The 18,418-nt window shown below is 33.2% G+C and overlaps 1 non-coding gene across 1 annotated transcript; it reads right to left on the reverse strand.

Moving 5' to 3' along the window:
- Nucleotides 1-3,404: 3,404 nt before the first annotated feature.
- On the reverse strand, nt 3,405-3,511 carry LOC131170749 (small nucleolar RNA R71). The gene has a single exon (XR_009141517.1). It is a non-coding gene; the product is annotated as a small nucleolar RNA R71 (small nucleolar RNA).
- Between the last annotated feature and the right edge of the window lie 14,907 nt (nt 3,512-18,418).

Consider the following 18,418-nt stretch of genomic DNA (forward strand, 5'->3'; position numbering starts at 1 on the left):
CTGGCTCGGGAAGTGAAAGAACTGCGAAATAAACAAATTCCACTGGTGAAAGTACTTTGGAGGCACGATAATATCGAAGAGGCAACTTGGGAAAGTGAAGAGACGATGAGGCAATAGTTCCCTCAACTGTTTGCATTAGGTAAATTTTGAGGACAAAATTTTTATTGAAGGGGAAGAGCTGTAACATCCTCACTTTAGCTAATCCATACGTTCTACTGTTCTGGTGATCAATATCGGTTCGGGCAGCTAGAATATTTGGAATCATAATTAGACTAGAGTGAGGAGTTATAAATAAACCAAATAATGATAAGAAAAATTAAGGAAAATTTTAAAAAATGAAATACACTAAGGTTAAATGAGCCGTAGCCTCAGTGATGAGTGACCCTAACGGAAAGTGACGGCGAAGGCCGTTAGTAACTCTAGACCCGGGGAAAACTCTATGAAATAATTTTTGGGATTTCAGCGAAGGATTATTGGGGCTTCAATGATAATAAAATGTTAAGAAAGCACAAGGAAAATTTAATCAATCGGTACACACAATTTTAGTCCGTTAAGCAAAATGAAGGGCATTTTGGTGATTTCATCAGCAGAGATGATTTTTTACCAACTTGTCCAATTAAGTAAGTGAATTATATGACATAAAATATGAATAAATATTTATGAAAAATTTATTAAAAATGAGTAATGAAAGAAAAAAAGAAAATAAAAACAAAAATAAAATAAAAATCACATTTATGACATAAGCATGATGCAATTAAAATGTTTCTACTCAATCAAATTTTGATAAGTCATTATACACTACTTAAAAAGACAGAAAATGAGTTAAAAATGAAAAACAAATTGATAAGTGCATAATTTATTAATTTTACTCCCATCACATTTAGTGTTTTTAGTGTGTTTTTATGTTTAATTCAGTTGGTTAAAATATATTTGTCATTTAGGTATATTTTTAGATAGTTGTGGAATAATTATGTTAAATGAAGAAAGTTTCAGCATTTGACCTTTGCTGTATTTTTCAGGTGTTTCTAAAGTTGTGGGTCTCCAAATTGAGTGTTATTTAATCCATGAAAAGTAAGATAGAGCACTTCAAATTATAAAGAGGGACCAAAGCCCAATCAGTCTCCAAGGTTGACAAAATGAGCTATGGATCTATTGCAAAAGCCCAGACATGATGTGTCACAACTAGTTTCAGTATTTATTTTGTATCTGGAGTTTCAGACATCCAAATGAAGCAAGCCCAAGCTTAATTAAACCTTAACAGCCACCTCTACAACTTCTATGAAGGGCTAGACGCGAGATGAGGCCATTTTAGTTGTCAAAAATGGCAATGAAGTCGTCACTATGGGCTGGATTGTCTGTCTAAACCAGTCTCGATTTTTGGGCCATAACTTGGGCTGTAGACCTTGGATTTGGGCAAATAAGTACCTGTTGGAAAGCCAAAAAATAGGGCTACAACTTTCTTAAAGAGAGCAGAGGCAGATTCGGAAAGGAAGTAGCTGAAAATCGGCCTTGATTTCAAAGACGTGAATGCAAGCTAAAAATCTGTCTTTTAAATTTCAAAACTTTTCCTAGTTTGGTTCCTATCTTTGGGGTTAGGTTTTTGACTATAAATATGTCTTTGGGCAGCAGCTAAGAGCATCCCATTCAGACCTTCAGTCTCCATAAAAGACATTCGTTCTCCATTCTCTTTTTAGATTTCTTCTTTATTTTTCTTTATTTTTCTGTAAGCCATGAACATGAGTGGCTAAGTTTTTAATTTAGTTCAAGGGATTCAAGTTCTTTTGCTTGATTTGTGAGACCAGGTTCTTAATTTAATTTATGTCTTTTTAAATATCTATTGTTATCTGATTTAATTATTTTTGATATGTTGAATGATTTGCTAAAAAGGCCTATTAGTTAATTATTTGATTTGATCAATTGCTAGTTCATCTTCATAATCCGTAATTATTGTGTACGATTGAACATGAGTAGCAATTAGGTTTTCTTGATTATGATCCAAGTTTTCGGTAATAACCTAAGGAAATAATAGGGTGGATTAAATGATTTATGCTTCATAAATTGTTATTCAGCTTAACTACTTCATTTTCTTAAAGCAGTTATTAATTTGATAAGGATTGTTTAATACCAACTTAGTTAATAATTAGAGTCAATAAGAGTGTTGGGCTCGAATTGATGAGTATAGGGAAGTCAGGGGTTTACCTCGCTGTTTGGTAAATCTACGTTAAGTATTCAATAAGATATAATTGTATTTTTGTCTATGATCAAATTAATGCATTGGAATGAGAATTACCTTGGACTGAAATTTGTTTAATTCGAGAGTTTCTTATTTAATTTAGATCTTACTTTTGAATTTTTGATTTCTTCTTTGGATTGCGAATTACACACCCCCCCAACCTTTATTTATTTATTTATTTTTTCAGTACACAAGTGCACGAAATTTAATAATTCAGTCTCTAGGGTTCGATCTGGATTTACCATTTACTGCAGAAAATATTTCATAATTGGTGATTTCAGTTAATTTAATTTCTGGTGGATTCGACACCCATAAAGAATTTTGGCGCCGTTGCCAGGGACTGAAATTTATTGGAATTCGAATTTTTTGTGTTAGGATATTTTGTTATTAACTCTGTTTGTGAAGTGTTGCTATTTTCAGGTTTTCAAAAAGAAAAAAAAATTTATGGTGTTACTATTCATTAAGATTTTTGGTTGAATTTGGGGAGCAGCCCATACCTATCTCGAAGGAAATGGCGCTCTGATCAAGACCAATAAATTCGTCCTTGGCCCCACCCTCTTGAGGCCAAATTCGATTGTTTTCTACAGTTTTGAGGCATTTTTTTGTTTTTACTTTGATTTTTTTGTTTATGACAAGAACTTCTCAATCTGGTGAGATGATTTTTGATCCAGAAGTAGAAAAAACAGCTAAACGGTTGAGAAAATTAGCTAAGCAAGCTAGGCAGATTCAGAGTACATCTAAAGGAGTCCAATCTCCAAAGGAGCTAAGTTCGAATTCGGATTCAGAGTCAAGTTCTGAAAATGAGACCATGGCTGCTAGGACTTTGAAAGAGTTAGCTGCTCCTGATCTAAACTAACAGCTTTTGTGTATCCAATACCCTACTTTAAATGTTGCTTTTGAGTTGAAATCTGGACTAATCCATTTGTTGCCTAAGTTTCATGGTCTTGCAGGTGAGGATCCACATAAGCATCTAAAGGAATTTCATGTTGTGTGTTCCAGCATGAAACCTCAAGGAGTTTTAGAGGATCAGATCAAGCTTTGAGCTTTCCCTTTCTCATTGGACGGCACAGCTAAGGATTGGTTGTATTACCTTCCTTCTGGATCTGTCAACTCATGGAATGGAATGAAGTAGATATTTTTGGAGGAGTATTTTCCTGCTTCCTGTGCTGCCAATATAAGAAAAGAAATTTGTGACATCTGGCAGTACAATGGAGAGAGCTTGTATGAGTACTGGGAGAGATTTAAGAAGTTGTGTGCAAGCTGTCCCCATCATTAAATAAGTGAGTAGCTGTTGATTCAGTATTTCTATGAGGGACTTCTACCAATGGACCGCAGTATGATAGATGCTGCCAGTGGAGGAGCTTTGGTTGATAAAACACCAGATGAAGCAAGGTGGCTGATTGCTAACATGGCAGCAAACTCTCAGCAATTTGGAATGAGAATGGATCACGCACCTAAGAAGGTTAATGAGGTAAGTACATCTAACTTTGAGAAACAGATTTCTGATTTAACTTCTTTGGTGAGGCAATTGACTATAGGAAAGATGCAAACTGTTAAGGTATGTGGAATTTGTTCAGGTTCGGGTCATGCTACTGACATGTGTTCTGCGTTACAAGAGGATGAATCAATGCAACATGTTAATGTAGTAGGAAATTATCGACAACCACAACACAAGTATGATCCCTTTTCCAATACTTATAATCTAGGATGGCGAGATCATCCCAATCTGAGTTATGGGAATCAACCGATGCAAAACCGATACCAGTAGCAGAGATAAGAGAATCTACCACCTCTGCCTCCCTTAAATTAAGGTATGTCACTTGATGAAATTGTTAAGGCTTTGGCTAACAATACCCAACAGTTTCAACAGGAGACCAGAAATAGCATTTAAAACATAAAGAGGCAAATTGGTAAGTTAGCTTCATCGGTGAGCAAGCTTGAAGCTCAAGGTTCTAGAAAGCTTCCATCACAAACAGTCATGAATCCCAGAGAAAATGCAAGTGCCATACTATTGCAGAGTGGGAAAGAAGTTGATAATCAGACTCCACATGAGTCAACGAAAAAAGAAAAAGCAAGGAGAAAAAGAGTCTGAAATTAAGGTAAATACTGAACCTAAACTAAATAAGGTTAATAATTCTATTCTTCCTCCATTCCCATGTAGGTTGGCTAAAAATAAGAAAGAAGAAGAAGAGAAATAAATTTTAGAGACTTTCAGAAAGGTGGAGGTGAATATATCTTTACTTGATGCGATCAAACAAGTTCCAAAGTATGCTAAATTCCTTAAGGAACTATGCACTGCAAAGCGCAAGTTGATGAATAATGAGAAGATCAGTGTGGGGAAAAATGTGTCAGCATTAATTCAGCGAAAATTACCCCCTAAGTGTAAGGATCCAGGTTCATTTTCTATTCCCTGCAGAATAGGTGATTATAAATTTGAAAGTGCAATGGTAGATTTAGGAGCATCTATTAATGTTATGTCAAATTCAGTTTTTCAAATTTTGAATTTAGGTCCTTTGAAAGAAACCAGTGTCATTATTCAGTTAGCTGATCGTTCTAATGCTTACCCATTGAGAGTAGTTGAGGATGTTTTGGTGCAGGTTGGAGGATTGATTTTTCTTACAGATTTTTACATTCTGGATATGGAGGATGATAGTGCTCTCTCATCAAATTCAACTTTGATTTTGTTTGGAAGACCTTTCTTAAAAACTGCCAAGATAAAAATTAATGTCAATGAGGGTACCTTAACTATGGAGTTTGATGGAGAGACTGTCAAATTTAATATCTTTGATGCTATGAAATATCCTGCTGATAATCATTCTGTCTTTTCTATTAATGTTGTTGATACATTTGCACAGGATGTGTTTGAGTTAAGCATGGAGGATGAGTTAAAAAGAAAATCACATTTGCATGAATTAGAGGAAATTCGCCTTAAGGCTTATGAGAATTCTAGGATCTATAAAGAAAAGACAAAGGCATTCTATGACAAAATAAGGAAGCAGTTTGTGATTGGGCAAAAAGTTTTATTGTATAATTCCATATTAAAGCTGATGCCTAGTAAGTTGCGTTCTTGTTGGATTGGACCCTTTATTATTACTAATGTGATTCCTTATGGTGCAGTTGAAATTCAAAGTTTAGGAACTAATAAAGTGTTTAAGGTCAATGGTTATGAACTCAAGCCATTTTATAAGGGGTTTCAGGAGAATTCAGTGGATTAAGGAGCTTTGCCATATCGAGCTAACGACGATAAACAAAAGTGCTTCTTGGGAGGCAACCCATGGGTGGCTTGTTAGCCACAATCAGATTTTTTTTCTTTCCCTTATTTTATTTTATTTTTCTAGCATTTTTTTTTCTTTTATTTTGCATTTGGGCTTTACATTGGGGACAATGTAAGTTTTAAGTGTGGGGGGGGGGGGGGAGGGGGAGAAATTTGTTGCTGCAATCTTTTTAATTGTAAAAAAAAATAAAAAAATAAAAAAATAAAAATAAATAAATAAATAAAAATAAAAAAATAAAAAAAATAAAAATAAAATAAAATAAAATAAAATAAAATTTGTTCTCATAAGCTTGATTCATGATTCTATATTATCTCTCGGAGAGAAGTGCTTTGTCCTTGAAATGACTTTTCTATTTTAGATTGAATTTTTGAGATTTTAGGCAAGGTAACAGTAAATTTAATGATGGATTTTCCCTCTTCTCCATACCATAAAGCAATTTTTTCCTGCATAAATCATTTAGGCTTGATTTAATGGTGAAATGATTAGTTATGTGTGCTTTAAACTAGTGTCATTCATATTTCAGAACTTTGTTTAATCTATCAGGGCACTTTATAAGATGTAGATGCATAAATTGGGATAAATAAAAGGTTGAACTTGAAAATTGCTCCGCTATTTTAGTTAAGCAAACTAACCAGGGGTCTTCATGAACCCCATATTGATTCTCAGGCCAAAAGCTAGCTAGGATATGAGCATGGTACTTTTCTAAAGGTGGCGGTTGAAAAAAAAAAGGTGTGATAACTGTGACAAGAGAGAAGTACCAATTTAAAATATAAATAAATAAATAAATAAATAAAAGAAAAAGGGGCAATTCTATCTCCCTAAGATTTACAAAGAGCTATAATTGTTGTGCCTTGATAAATTAGCCTTATGTTTTGGTGTGTATCGACTTAAAATTTTATGGTACCTTTTGTTTTGTGTTGGAAAAATGTTGATATATTGGTATGGTGTTGATGAAATTTGTTGTGATGGTTATTAGCTTACTTGGCTCTTCTTTCCAATTTTTAATCTTTTGTTAGAGAATGTTGTGACAGGGTGAAGTTAAGGAACTTCTAAGTGGAGTTGATTGAGAGTTTAAGTCATGCTTAAGGACAAGCATGGAATAAGTGTGAGGGAATTTGATAAGTGCATAATTTATTAATTTTACTCCCATCACATTAATTATTTTTAGTGTGTTTTTATGTTTAATTCAGTTGGTTAAAATATATTTATCATTTAGGCATATTTTTAGATAGTTGTGGAATAATTGTGTTAAATAGAGAAATTTTCAGCATTTTGACCTTTGCTATATTTTTTAGGTATTTCTAAAGTTGTGGGTCTCCAAATTGAGTGCTGTTTAATTCATTGAAAAACTATGATAGAGCACTTCAAATTACAAACAGGGACCAAAGCCCAAATCAATCTCCAAGGTTGACAAAATGAGCTATGGATCTATTGTAAAAGCCGAGACTTGATGTGTCACAACCAGTTTTAGTATTTATTTTGTATTTGGAGTTTCAAATATCCAAATGAAGCAAGCCCAATCCCAATTGAACCTTAAGAGCCACCTCTACAACTTCTATGAAGGGCTAGACACGAGATGAGGCCATTTTAATTGTCAAAAACGGCAATGAAGTCATCACTATGGGCTGGACTGTCTGTCTGAACCAGTCCCAGTTTTTAGGGCCATAACTTGGGTTGTAGACCTCGGATTTGGATGAATAAGTACCCGTTAGAAAGCTAAGAAATAGGGCTACAACTTTCCTGAAGAGAGCAGAGGCAGATTTAGAAAGGAAGTCACTGAAAATCGGCCTTGATTTCAGAGACGTGAATGCAGGCTGAAAATCTATCTTTTGAATTTCAAAACTTTTCCTAGTAGTGTTTCCTATCTTCGGGGTTAGGTTTTTTACTATAAATACGTCTTTGGGTAGCAGCTAAGAGCATCCCATTCAGACCTTCAGTCTCCATAGAAGACATTCATTCTCCATTCTGTTTTTAGATTTCTTCTTTATTTTTCTTTACTTTTCTATAAGCCATGAACATGAGTGGCTAAGTTTTTACTTCAGTTTAAGGGATTCAAGTTCTTTTACTTAATTTGTGAGACCAGGTTCTTAATTTAATTTATGTCTTTTTAAATATTTATTGTTTTCTGATTTTATTGTTTTTGATATGTTGAATGATTTGCTAAAAAGGCCTATTAGTTAATTGTTTGATTTGATTAATTGCTAGTTTATCTTAATAATCCGTAATTGTTGTGTAAGATTGAACATGAGTAGCAATTAGGTTTTATTGATTATGATCCAAGTTTTCGATAATAACCTAAGGAAATAATAGGGTGGATTAAATGATTTATGCTGCATAAATTGTTGTTCAGCTTAACTACTTTCTTTTCTTAAAGCAGTTATTAATTTGATGAGGATTGCTTAATACCAACTCCGTTAATAATTAAAGTCAATAAGAGTGCTGGGCTTGAATTGATGAGTATAGGGAAGTCAAGGGTTTACCTTGCTGTTTGGTAAATCTACATTGTGTATTTAATAAGATATAATTGTGCTTGTTTTGTCTATGATCAAATCAGTGCATTAGAATGAGAATTACCTTGGACTGAAGTTTGTTTAATTTGAGAGTTTCTTATTTAATTTAGATCTTACTTTTGAATTTTTAATTTCTTCTTTGGATTACGAATTATCCCCCCCCCCCACCTTTGTTTCTTTTTTTTTAGTACACAAGTGCATGAAATTTAATAATTCAATCTCTAGGGTTTGACCTGGATTTACCATTTATTGCAGAAAATATTTCATAATTGGTGACTTCAGTTAATTTAATTTCTAGTGGATTCGACACCATCACAAATTCTACCACTCATCTCCTTCAACCAGCCGACTCCCATTCTTTCTCCTTTCACCATTTTTATTACAAACTTCTCACTAGAAATTGCTTGAAAAATCACCATAAAATCATAAGCTTTCTTCATAAAAACTTGTCCTCACACCTTAAGCCATCTCTAGGCAGTAATTAGAAGAAGAAATTAAGGAGATTTATAAGCTCAAGTTAGCTCCCAAAAGAGGTTAGTGTCTAATATTTCATCTCTCTCTTTAATTTCTTGTTTAAGAACATGATTTAAGTTGAATTTATAAGAAAAGAAATGAAACTTATATATATATATATATATATATATCCCATAATTTTGACAGCCATAGATGGGTTAGGATTTGATGAATTTCCTTAAAACAGAGTGGTATGTGAGCTGCCCTTGACATGAGTTGAGTAATTGAACAATTAAGTGCAAGTTTAATGCATGAATGGAACTTGAAAACTTGGGGACTTGAGCAAAATTAGGGTTTGCTCATGTAATGGTATATGAACATTGTAATGGTCAATTAGTGACCATTTGGCTATATTTGATGAGGAATTGAAGAGCTTTATGACAATGGAATTGAGGTTAGGTATGTTGCCCTAGGTGACCTGCAGGGTTGGGTGTGAGTCTAGCAAGTTGGGGCAAATATAACTTGAAAGGTGTAGATTTAATTGATGCAAGGCCAATTGGACATGAAACTAAACCCATATTGGCACAACTTTTGTGAAGAAACCCTACCCAGAAAACCAAACCAAGTTGACCTAAAAACTACCCTAATCCAGGTGACCAACATGCTATCCCTGGAAAATAACCAAATGAACAGTGTTCGTTCAAATGGTCATAACTCAGTGTAAAAAAGTCCAATTGATCTGAAATTTATATCAATGAAAAGCTTAGACAATTTAGAACAACTTTCATGAAGAACACCAAACCAAATTCTGACCATAACCCACCTGAATTGCTAACCAAATTCAGGGTATCAAAACTGCCAGAACCATTTTGCCCAGAAATTCTGGGTAAATGCTAATCCGGCCAGTCCTAAAGAAAGTAGCACAACTTGATCTAGAAAACTCTAAATGGAGTGATTTAAAAAGGTAATTAAAGAAGACACATAAATGAACAACTTTGATTAAGAACATTTGGCAAAATTCTCATTGTAGAATTGCCTAATGGAACAGTGAACTCTAGTACCCAAAACTGAAATTTTTTATTTATTTCCTATTGGTTTCAAGTATTGATTGGCAACTAATGCCAACACTTTTGTGAACCAAAATGTGGTATCTTGGTGAACTTAGGTTCAAAAAATCTATTATAAATTAAAAAGTCATCCTTTGAGTGGAAATAGTCAAGTGAATAGTGTAACACCCTCACTGTAGCAATTCCGTTCATTCTACTGTTCCGGTGATCGGTATTCATCTAGACAGCTAAAACATCTGGAAAAATATTTAGACTAGAGTGAGGAGTCATAAATAACTCAAATAATAGTAAGAAAAATCTAGGAAAAATTTTAGAAATAAATTATAATGAAGTTAAATGAGCTGGTGCCCTAGTGATGAGTAACCCAGTTGGAAGTTGTGGTCCTCGCAGCTAGAAGCCCTAAACCAGAGAGAAAATTTATGAAATAATGTTAGGGACTCCAGAGAAGAGTTATTGAGGTTTTGATGGTATTAGAATGCCATGAAAATGCTTAGAAAAATTTTTAGATCGGTACAGACGATTTTGGCTTAATAAGCCAAACGGAGGGCATTTTGGTCATTTCGCCTTCAAAGATGATTTTTGACCAACTTGTCCAGTTAAATAAATAATTTATGTGACATAAAATGTGAATAAATATTGCTAAAAATTTAATTGAAAATGAGTAGAAAAGAAAAGAAAAGACAAAGAAAGAAAATTAGAAATTATGACATCACATGATGTCATTAATGTGCCTCCACCCAATCACATTTTGACACCTCATTCTAAACCCAATTCAAGAAGTCAAATGGGTAGAAAATGAACCAAAATTTTCTGTCTTCCCTTACCTCTATCCCGTTGAACCAAGTCCCCAAACCCCTCTCCACCATTAAAGCTCCCATAAGCTTTGAATCCCACTTCAATTCACCTCAAAACCTCACCCTCTCTTCACAAAAAATCTCCCTTACCACTAGAGCAAGACTTGGGCAGCAATTAGAAGAAGAGAAAGTGAAAGAAAGTGAGGGGTGAACAAGCTAGAAAATCAGCCAAGAGGTTAGTGCCATTGTCCTTGTTCTTAATTCCTTCTAAACTTGAATTTAAGCTAAGTTAAGTTGAAAAAGTGATAGAAATTGAACGAAAAATGCATGATTATATCCCATGAAATTTCAGCAGCCTTAGGGTACATTAGGGTTTCATTGATTAGATTGAAATATAGTTGTACATGGCTACCATTGAACATGAATTTGATGTCTTAATTCATTGATTGCATGTATATGGAGAATTAAAGCTGTTGGAGTTAGGGTTTGGGACACCAAATTTGGGATATTGCTCATGTACTAGGGAAAGGAAGTTCTAATGGTCAATTAGTGACCATTTGGTTATGTTTGATTAGGAAATGAAGTGATTTGTGACATGGGAATTGAGGTTAGATGTGCTGCCTTGAGTGACCTGCAGGGCTGGATGTGAGTCCAGCAAGTTTGGGTAGCTATAACTGGAGTTGTGTAGGTTCAATTGGTGTAAGGTTAATTGAACATGAAATTAGACACATAAAGGTACAACTTTGATGAAGGAACCCTGTCTAGAAAATAAACTTAGGATGCCCTAAAAATTGACCAAATCCGTGTAACACATATTCTGCCTGGGCAAAATAACCAAATGAACAGTATTCATTCATTTGGTCATAACTCACTATGGAAATGTCTAATTGACCTAAAATTTATATCAATGGAAAGTTTAGACAATTTAGAACAACTTTTATGAAGAACACAAACTTAAATTTTAAACCTAACCAATTGAAATTTCTAGCCCAAGTTAGGATACTAAATCGACAGAACCAAATTCTGTCCAGAATTTCTGGACAAGACCAATCCGGCTAGTTATGGTATTTAGTCCATAACTTGAGCTACAAAACTCTAAATGGAGTAATTCAAAAAGAGAATTAAATAAGACACATAAAGGAACAACTTTCATGAAGAAAGTTTTGTCAAAATTCTACTATAACAATGACCAATGGAACAGTAAACTTAAGGCATGAAACCTGAAAATTTTAAATAACATAAAATAAGCTTTGAAATGGTATTGGCAATCAATACCAACAAATCTAGAACCCAAAATGTGGTATAATTATGTATCTGTAATTTATATACATATTATGTATGAAAAAGTTAACAAATTGAGCGAATAGCAATGTGTAAATAGTAACCCCAAAAACATAAAGAATAATAAAAGAAATTAAAGAAGCCATTATGATTGATAATAAATAATATGATTAGTGAATTGTGATTTTTGAATTTGAGTGACCCTAAAACATAGAAGAATGTTTTAAGTAAAATAGTGCATGAGAACCATTGATGAGAATTGTGATCATATGATTATCAAATGAATGTATAAATTATGAAATTTATCATGAAATAATGAAGTCATAAAACATAATATATTAACATTTAATGGTACTATGTGCCCATGTATTGCCTAGACAAGTGTGTCAGATTGGATAGATTGGCATGCCAATAGTGTATTATTTTAGCAGTACTACGAAAGGCTTTATGCCTGTATTCATGGCTTTATGCCCGCACTCATGGCTTTTATGCCCGATTATATGTTATCATAGCTTTTTAGCCATACTGACTGCATACGTGGTTGATGCTCCGCGTCCCATGGTATGACGGCCCGAGGCACCGCGGTGTCCAGTGCCAACGACCCATTATCCAGTTTAGTCAACCTGTCATCGGTTACCTAGGCAGTGTAAATTATTGAAATTATTTAAGCATATTAGTAATTAAAAACATTAGAAAGTATTAAATAAAATGTGAAAAAGAGATTAGCAATAGAAACGTAACAAAAATACAATTTGCAGAATCATAGAGAGACCTCAAATACAATACTCCTAGAATAAAATGTATATTGAATATTGTTACTGTAAGGCTATAAACTCAGCACTTCCAAAGAGGAACGAATTAGCATATAAGATAGTTAATACTAGAAATGTCATTTTAAATCAAATTTATACTTGAATATTTAGAATGCTTGATTCTTTCTTTATTTGTATACATTATTTCTTGTTATATTATTGAACCACTAAGCATAAATGCTCAACGTGATGGATTTGTTTCCTTCGCACAGGTACTGAAGGCAAAATCCAGTAGATATTAGACTTGGATTTTGAAGTCCAGATCTGCAGAAGTGTCAGATGTCACACCTTACCCCTCTGTAAGGCATAACATGATCCCGTAGAATACCTAATGAATTACTGAACTTCACCTACCGATAACTCATTAAGTACCCTACAAGGGATTTTAAAACAATTTTCTTATTTTTGATAAGTGGTGAGCATTTTCTAATAGGTATTGAAAACATTTAATTAAAATTAAAACTAGTTAATATTTTTGGTCCATTTTATTTTTCCGTAAATTTTATAAAAATTTTGATAGAGTTCTGTTTGTATTTTGAGAAAACAGTTCTTTAAATACAAAAAAAAAAAAGGCACTTCCAATAATTTTTCAACCACTGCTTCAAATTCATACTCAATCTCAACCAATTTCTCAACACATTTATCAACTTTCAAATTTCAAATCCACTATCCAATGATCATCAAAAAACTAGCAATCCATTTCATTCAAATTAAATAAAATAGTTCCATTCATATTTCATTAAGGACAAAACAATTTATATACATCATTACAAAATTTACATTAAGAGAAATTCAAACTAAAATTTATTTCAAATTTATACAAATTTTATACAAGCTGCTCAAGACTAATTTTTATATGTCCATACATTTATGTGCAATACATACATCAAAAGAAATATTTACAGTCAGGGTATAATTTATACCCGATAAATTCAAGCTGATAGATCCTCACACCTCAGCAGCTCAGTCTGCTGCTCCTCGAGTCTCTAAATCTGCGACAGCAATAAAAGCTATCGCGGAGTACTAGGACTCATTGGTGCACAACATACTAAAAGAATCTTTATACAGAATTTAAATCACATTTATTCAAAAATTGAACTGAGCATGCGAGTTAAACACAAAACATGAATTACGAGATTTTATTGCAAACAATTTCATTTTGAAGTATCAAACACATTTCATAAAACCCACAGTTAGATCATGCCATTCGAAAAAAATATAATCTCAATAGCTAGAGGCTAAGGAGAAGTCACATCACAATGCTAGCTAGCTCAAATATATGGATATCTATTCAAATTCTCTTCTACTAGCACACCTCAACACTTCTCCAAAGAAGGAATCAAAATTCGAAACTAATTACCTCCACTAGTCATGCTAGTGAGGTGTTTAAATATATGGTCATGACACTGTGGTTTCAAAACTTATCTTAACAATTTGCTAAACATTGCTATTTCAAATATACACAATAACTTTCACAATTTAAATCAAAACATCATAAATAATGTCACAAATAAACTTTCAACAATTCAAAGCAAAAGTAAAATACATATTTCATTCACTTTATCAATGAATTTTAAAGCATAGTGATGTTGTGCACAAACCTCAAGCGAGTCACTTTTTGGCCTTGACTCGACTCATCGGGTTCTTTCCCGGTATTCTTTTCAACTAAAACACACAATTTTACAGTGTTTTAGTACCATAACTTAGCATAAATTGAAAAATAAACTTAACTTCACTTTTACGTAGCTCTAACGTGCTAAACTCGACGTTCTTGAAATTTTGTGTTTCGGGGTTACTATTCACTACACTATTCAAGTCAAATTGTTGACTTTCTAAGGCTTAATAGGTTTGGGAATTCCAACTTCACCCACATACCGCATTTTGGCCACTAAATTTGTTGGTTTTGGTTTTTTATTCAAATTCTAAGTCTTTTAAGCAAATTTTATAATTTTCAGTTTTGGTGTCTAAGGTTGCACTGTTCCATTGGTCACTTTACTATTGGAATTTGACAAAACTTTCTTCACAGAAAATGTTCCCTATTGTCTTAAGTTTATTCTCCTTTTTGAATCACTCCAATTGGTGTAACACCCTCCCTGTAGTAACTCCGTACATTCTACTGTTCCGGTGACCAGTATCGGTTCGGACAGCTAGAACATCCGGGAAAATATTTAAACTAAAGTAAGGAACTATAATTAACTCAAATATTAATAAGAAAAATTTGAAAAAAATTTTAGAAATAAAATGCAACCAAGTTAAATGAGCTAGTGCCCTAGCGATGGGTAACCTAGTGGGAAGTTGCGGTTCTCGCAACTAGGAGCCCTAGACCAGGGAGAAAATTCAAAAAATAATTTTTGGGACTCCAGAGAAGAATCATTGAGGATGCTATGGCATTAGAATTCCAAGAAAATGCTTAGAAAAAAAATTTTCAATTGGTACAGACAATTTTAATCTGTTAAGCCAAACGGAGGGCATTTTGGTCATTTCACCTTCAGAGGTGAATTTTGGCCGACTTGTCCAGTTAAGTAAATAATTATTATGACATAAAATGTGAATAAATATTACTAAAAATTAAATTAAAAATGAGTAAAAAAGAAAAAAAAAAGAAAAATGAAAGTAAATGCTTAAATATGCCATCATGCTTAAGTAAGCATGATGCAATTAAATTTTCCCACCAATTGGAATTTGACAAGCACACATTAAAACAATTAAAAAGGGAAAAAAATTGACAAAAATTCAGTTTCTTCCTCATTTGTTTCAGCTGGCTGAACCCTTCCATTGAAGCCTTCTCCCATTTTTCTTCATCTACCTCAATTTTCTCACTCTACTCATCATATTTCCTCTATATTCCAATATTAAAAAATACCCTAGACTCTAGCTAAAGTGTTTGGCAGCCAAGAAAACTAAAGAAAGTGAAGGAAAAATCTAAGTTGAGTCAAGAGAAAATTCTGCCACTAAGGTTAGTGCTATATCTCTCCATTTTTCTCTTTAAATGAAGTTAGGTATATGGATTTAGTTAGAAATTCATAAAATTAAAAGAACATATCCATGTATGGACCAATTAAAATTCTTTTGGCTGCCTTAATGATGGAAGTGTTGATGAGTTCTAAATGAATTTAAGTTGTATATGGGTGGTCTTGAACATGAGTATGAGACATAAACATCATTAAGTATGATGAATTGATGTATGTGCATTTTTGGATATTTGAAAATTAGGGTTTTGAGCTATATTAGGGTTTGGCTATATTGATAGTAAATGGAAGTTCTAATGGTCAATTAGTGACCATTTGGCTGAGTATAATGAGGAATTGAAGTGATTTAGGATAATGGAATTGAGGTTACGCAAGCTGCCCATAGTGACCTACAGAATTGGACATGAGTCCAGCAGGTTTGGGCAGCCATAACTTCAATTTTACAGGTTCAATTGGTGCAAGGCCAATTGGACATGAAACTAGACACATAATGGCACAACTTTGGTGAAGAAACCATGCCCATAAAACCAAACCAAGTGGACCAAAAGCTTGCTCTAATCCCGGTGACCTGCAGTCTGTTTCTGCAGAATGATCAAATGAATAGTATTTGGCCATTTGGCCATAACTCAGTGTAGAATGGTCCAATTGACCTGAAATTTTACTAGAAACTGAGATATAGACCAACAACTTTCATGAAGAAACCTAACCCAAATTATGACCAGAACCTATCCAACAAGTGAGTTGAATTCACTGTTCACTGCACTGTAGATATGGTCAGTCCAAAAAAATTTCAATCCAGCTAGTTGTGGTTTTTGGACCACAAATTGAGCTACAAAACTCCAAATGGAGTGATTCAAAAAAGGAAATGCAACTAGAAAAAATAAAGAACAACTTTTATGTTGATTAGTTTACCAAATTCCCACTACAAAATTGACCAATGGAACAGTAAATACAAGGCATAAAAAGTGAAAATTCTGCCCAACAAACATTAAGCTTAGAAATGGTATTGGCAACCAATACCAAGAAATTTTGAATGCAAAATGTGGTATGTTGATGATATTAAAACCAATGTACCTATTGCCTATGCAAAAGTCAACATTTTTGTTGACCAATGAATGGAATAGTAACACTAAAACTTAAATTTCAAAAATTGTGAAACTTAAAAGTGTGAAATGCCCTAGTATACCTAACAAGATTGGTTTGGAGAGCTTGGCAAGCCAATAGGGTTCAGTTAGTAATACCGCACATGGCATTATGCCATTATGTGATTTTATGGCTTTTAGCCATTCTGACATTGTGTTGATACTTGGCCTTGTGCCTAATGTTATTATAGCTTATTAGCTGTTCTGTTGCACACCGGGAGATGCATATGTGACCGATGGTGTGACGGCCCGAGGTACTAGATACCCAGTGCCAGTTTACCCGTTTATCCAAATTCCATCCAAATATAGGTTACTTGGGCACCCAAAAATGAAAGTGAACAAATTTAATGAAACAATGAATAGAACAAGTACATAATAAATAAGATTACAATAATGATAAAAAAAAAAAATTTGTCTGCATAAGACATCAAAACATGCACTGCATATTTACTTCCTGTTATTTCTTTTTATTTTATTATTAGCACCACTAAGCATTATTGCTTAGCGCGTTGCTTTTGCCACGCGTAGGTGTTAGTAGTATGCCCTAGAGCATATCATTTAGTATGTATCTTGTACATATTTTTATTAATAAAAGGCATTTTCACTTTTCCGTTTACATAATATATTTATGTGTAATAGAAAAGGTCCATTGATATTTTGTTAGAAATATTATTCTTAAGCTGTTAAGAATATGAGTGACAATATTTCTAGCACAAAGTATCATAAATAGGTTCACAATCGAGGATACTTCATAATAAGGACATGACTTATCCAGAAAGATTGTATTCATGTTTGTTCCCAAGTTATTTATATGAGATATAAATAAGATGGAATGGTGAGTCTCATGCCATATAACAAACATAATAGGCACTTATAAATGATAAGTAGGCCGAACCAGTAACACTTATGACAAGCACATGGAGTTTACTCTTGTCAATGTTTTGTCATAAATCATATCAGTGCATATAATCTTTAGACCTGAGATAGCACAGTTATCTTGTATATAGGTAGTTTGAGTTTGATACTGCTTTCATACTTGTACTATGTATGGGTATATGGGCATGTGTTGGCTCCTACTAGTTATATATGGAGATAGGTGTTGATCAAGATGGAATCTGTTCCTCTAAGTAAATAGAGATAAAATCCTATGTTCATTTAATTGTTCTTGATGTTTCAAGTTCCTGGCCAGGACAGATAGATTTATACAGAAAAGAGTTTTTGATGAGAAAATCTTTTAATCAAGAACTGAAATTAAAAGAGAACATAATATTCATAGCAAATGGAGTTTGACATAAACCATGACTCTAGCTTGAGTTGGGATTTTGTAACAGAGAGATTCTAGTGCATGGTAACATATGATTATAGGTTCATTTAAGGTAAACCTTATTACTAATTGGGTGGCCATGGCATGCTATGCTAGGTATTAACCATGGTCTATGAGGTGCATAAAATGATTTAGAGAAATCATTTATGGTAAGAAAGAGTTCTGATGATATTAAGAGTTGATATCATGTCTCATTGCCAATTAGTGATGAGCCTAGTAAGTCACACACATACACAAGTTATCACCTATTTAAATATGAATTAATTAATTAATTAAAGAGTTTAATTGATTAATTAAATAGGTTTGGTTTGCAATTAAATTGCAAATTCCCTAGCATGACTTGAAACCAAATCTAGATTATTGGATATGTAGTATAAATTAAATTTATATTTAAAGTGTTTAAATATGAATTTAATTAATGAGAAATTAATTAATAGAGATTAATTAATTAATTTATATTTGATATAAATTAATTAGAAGAAGAAAAATAATTATTTTGGGTTAAGAACTCAAAATTAAGACACAGGGGCATTTTGGTCATTTCATAGTGTGACACGT

This window comes from Hevea brasiliensis, chromosome 11 (genome assembly GCF_030052815.1).
Source record: "Hevea brasiliensis isolate MT/VB/25A 57/8 chromosome 11, ASM3005281v1, whole genome shotgun sequence".
NCBI classification, from domain to species: Eukaryota; Viridiplantae; Streptophyta; class Magnoliopsida; order Malpighiales; family Euphorbiaceae; genus Hevea; species Hevea brasiliensis.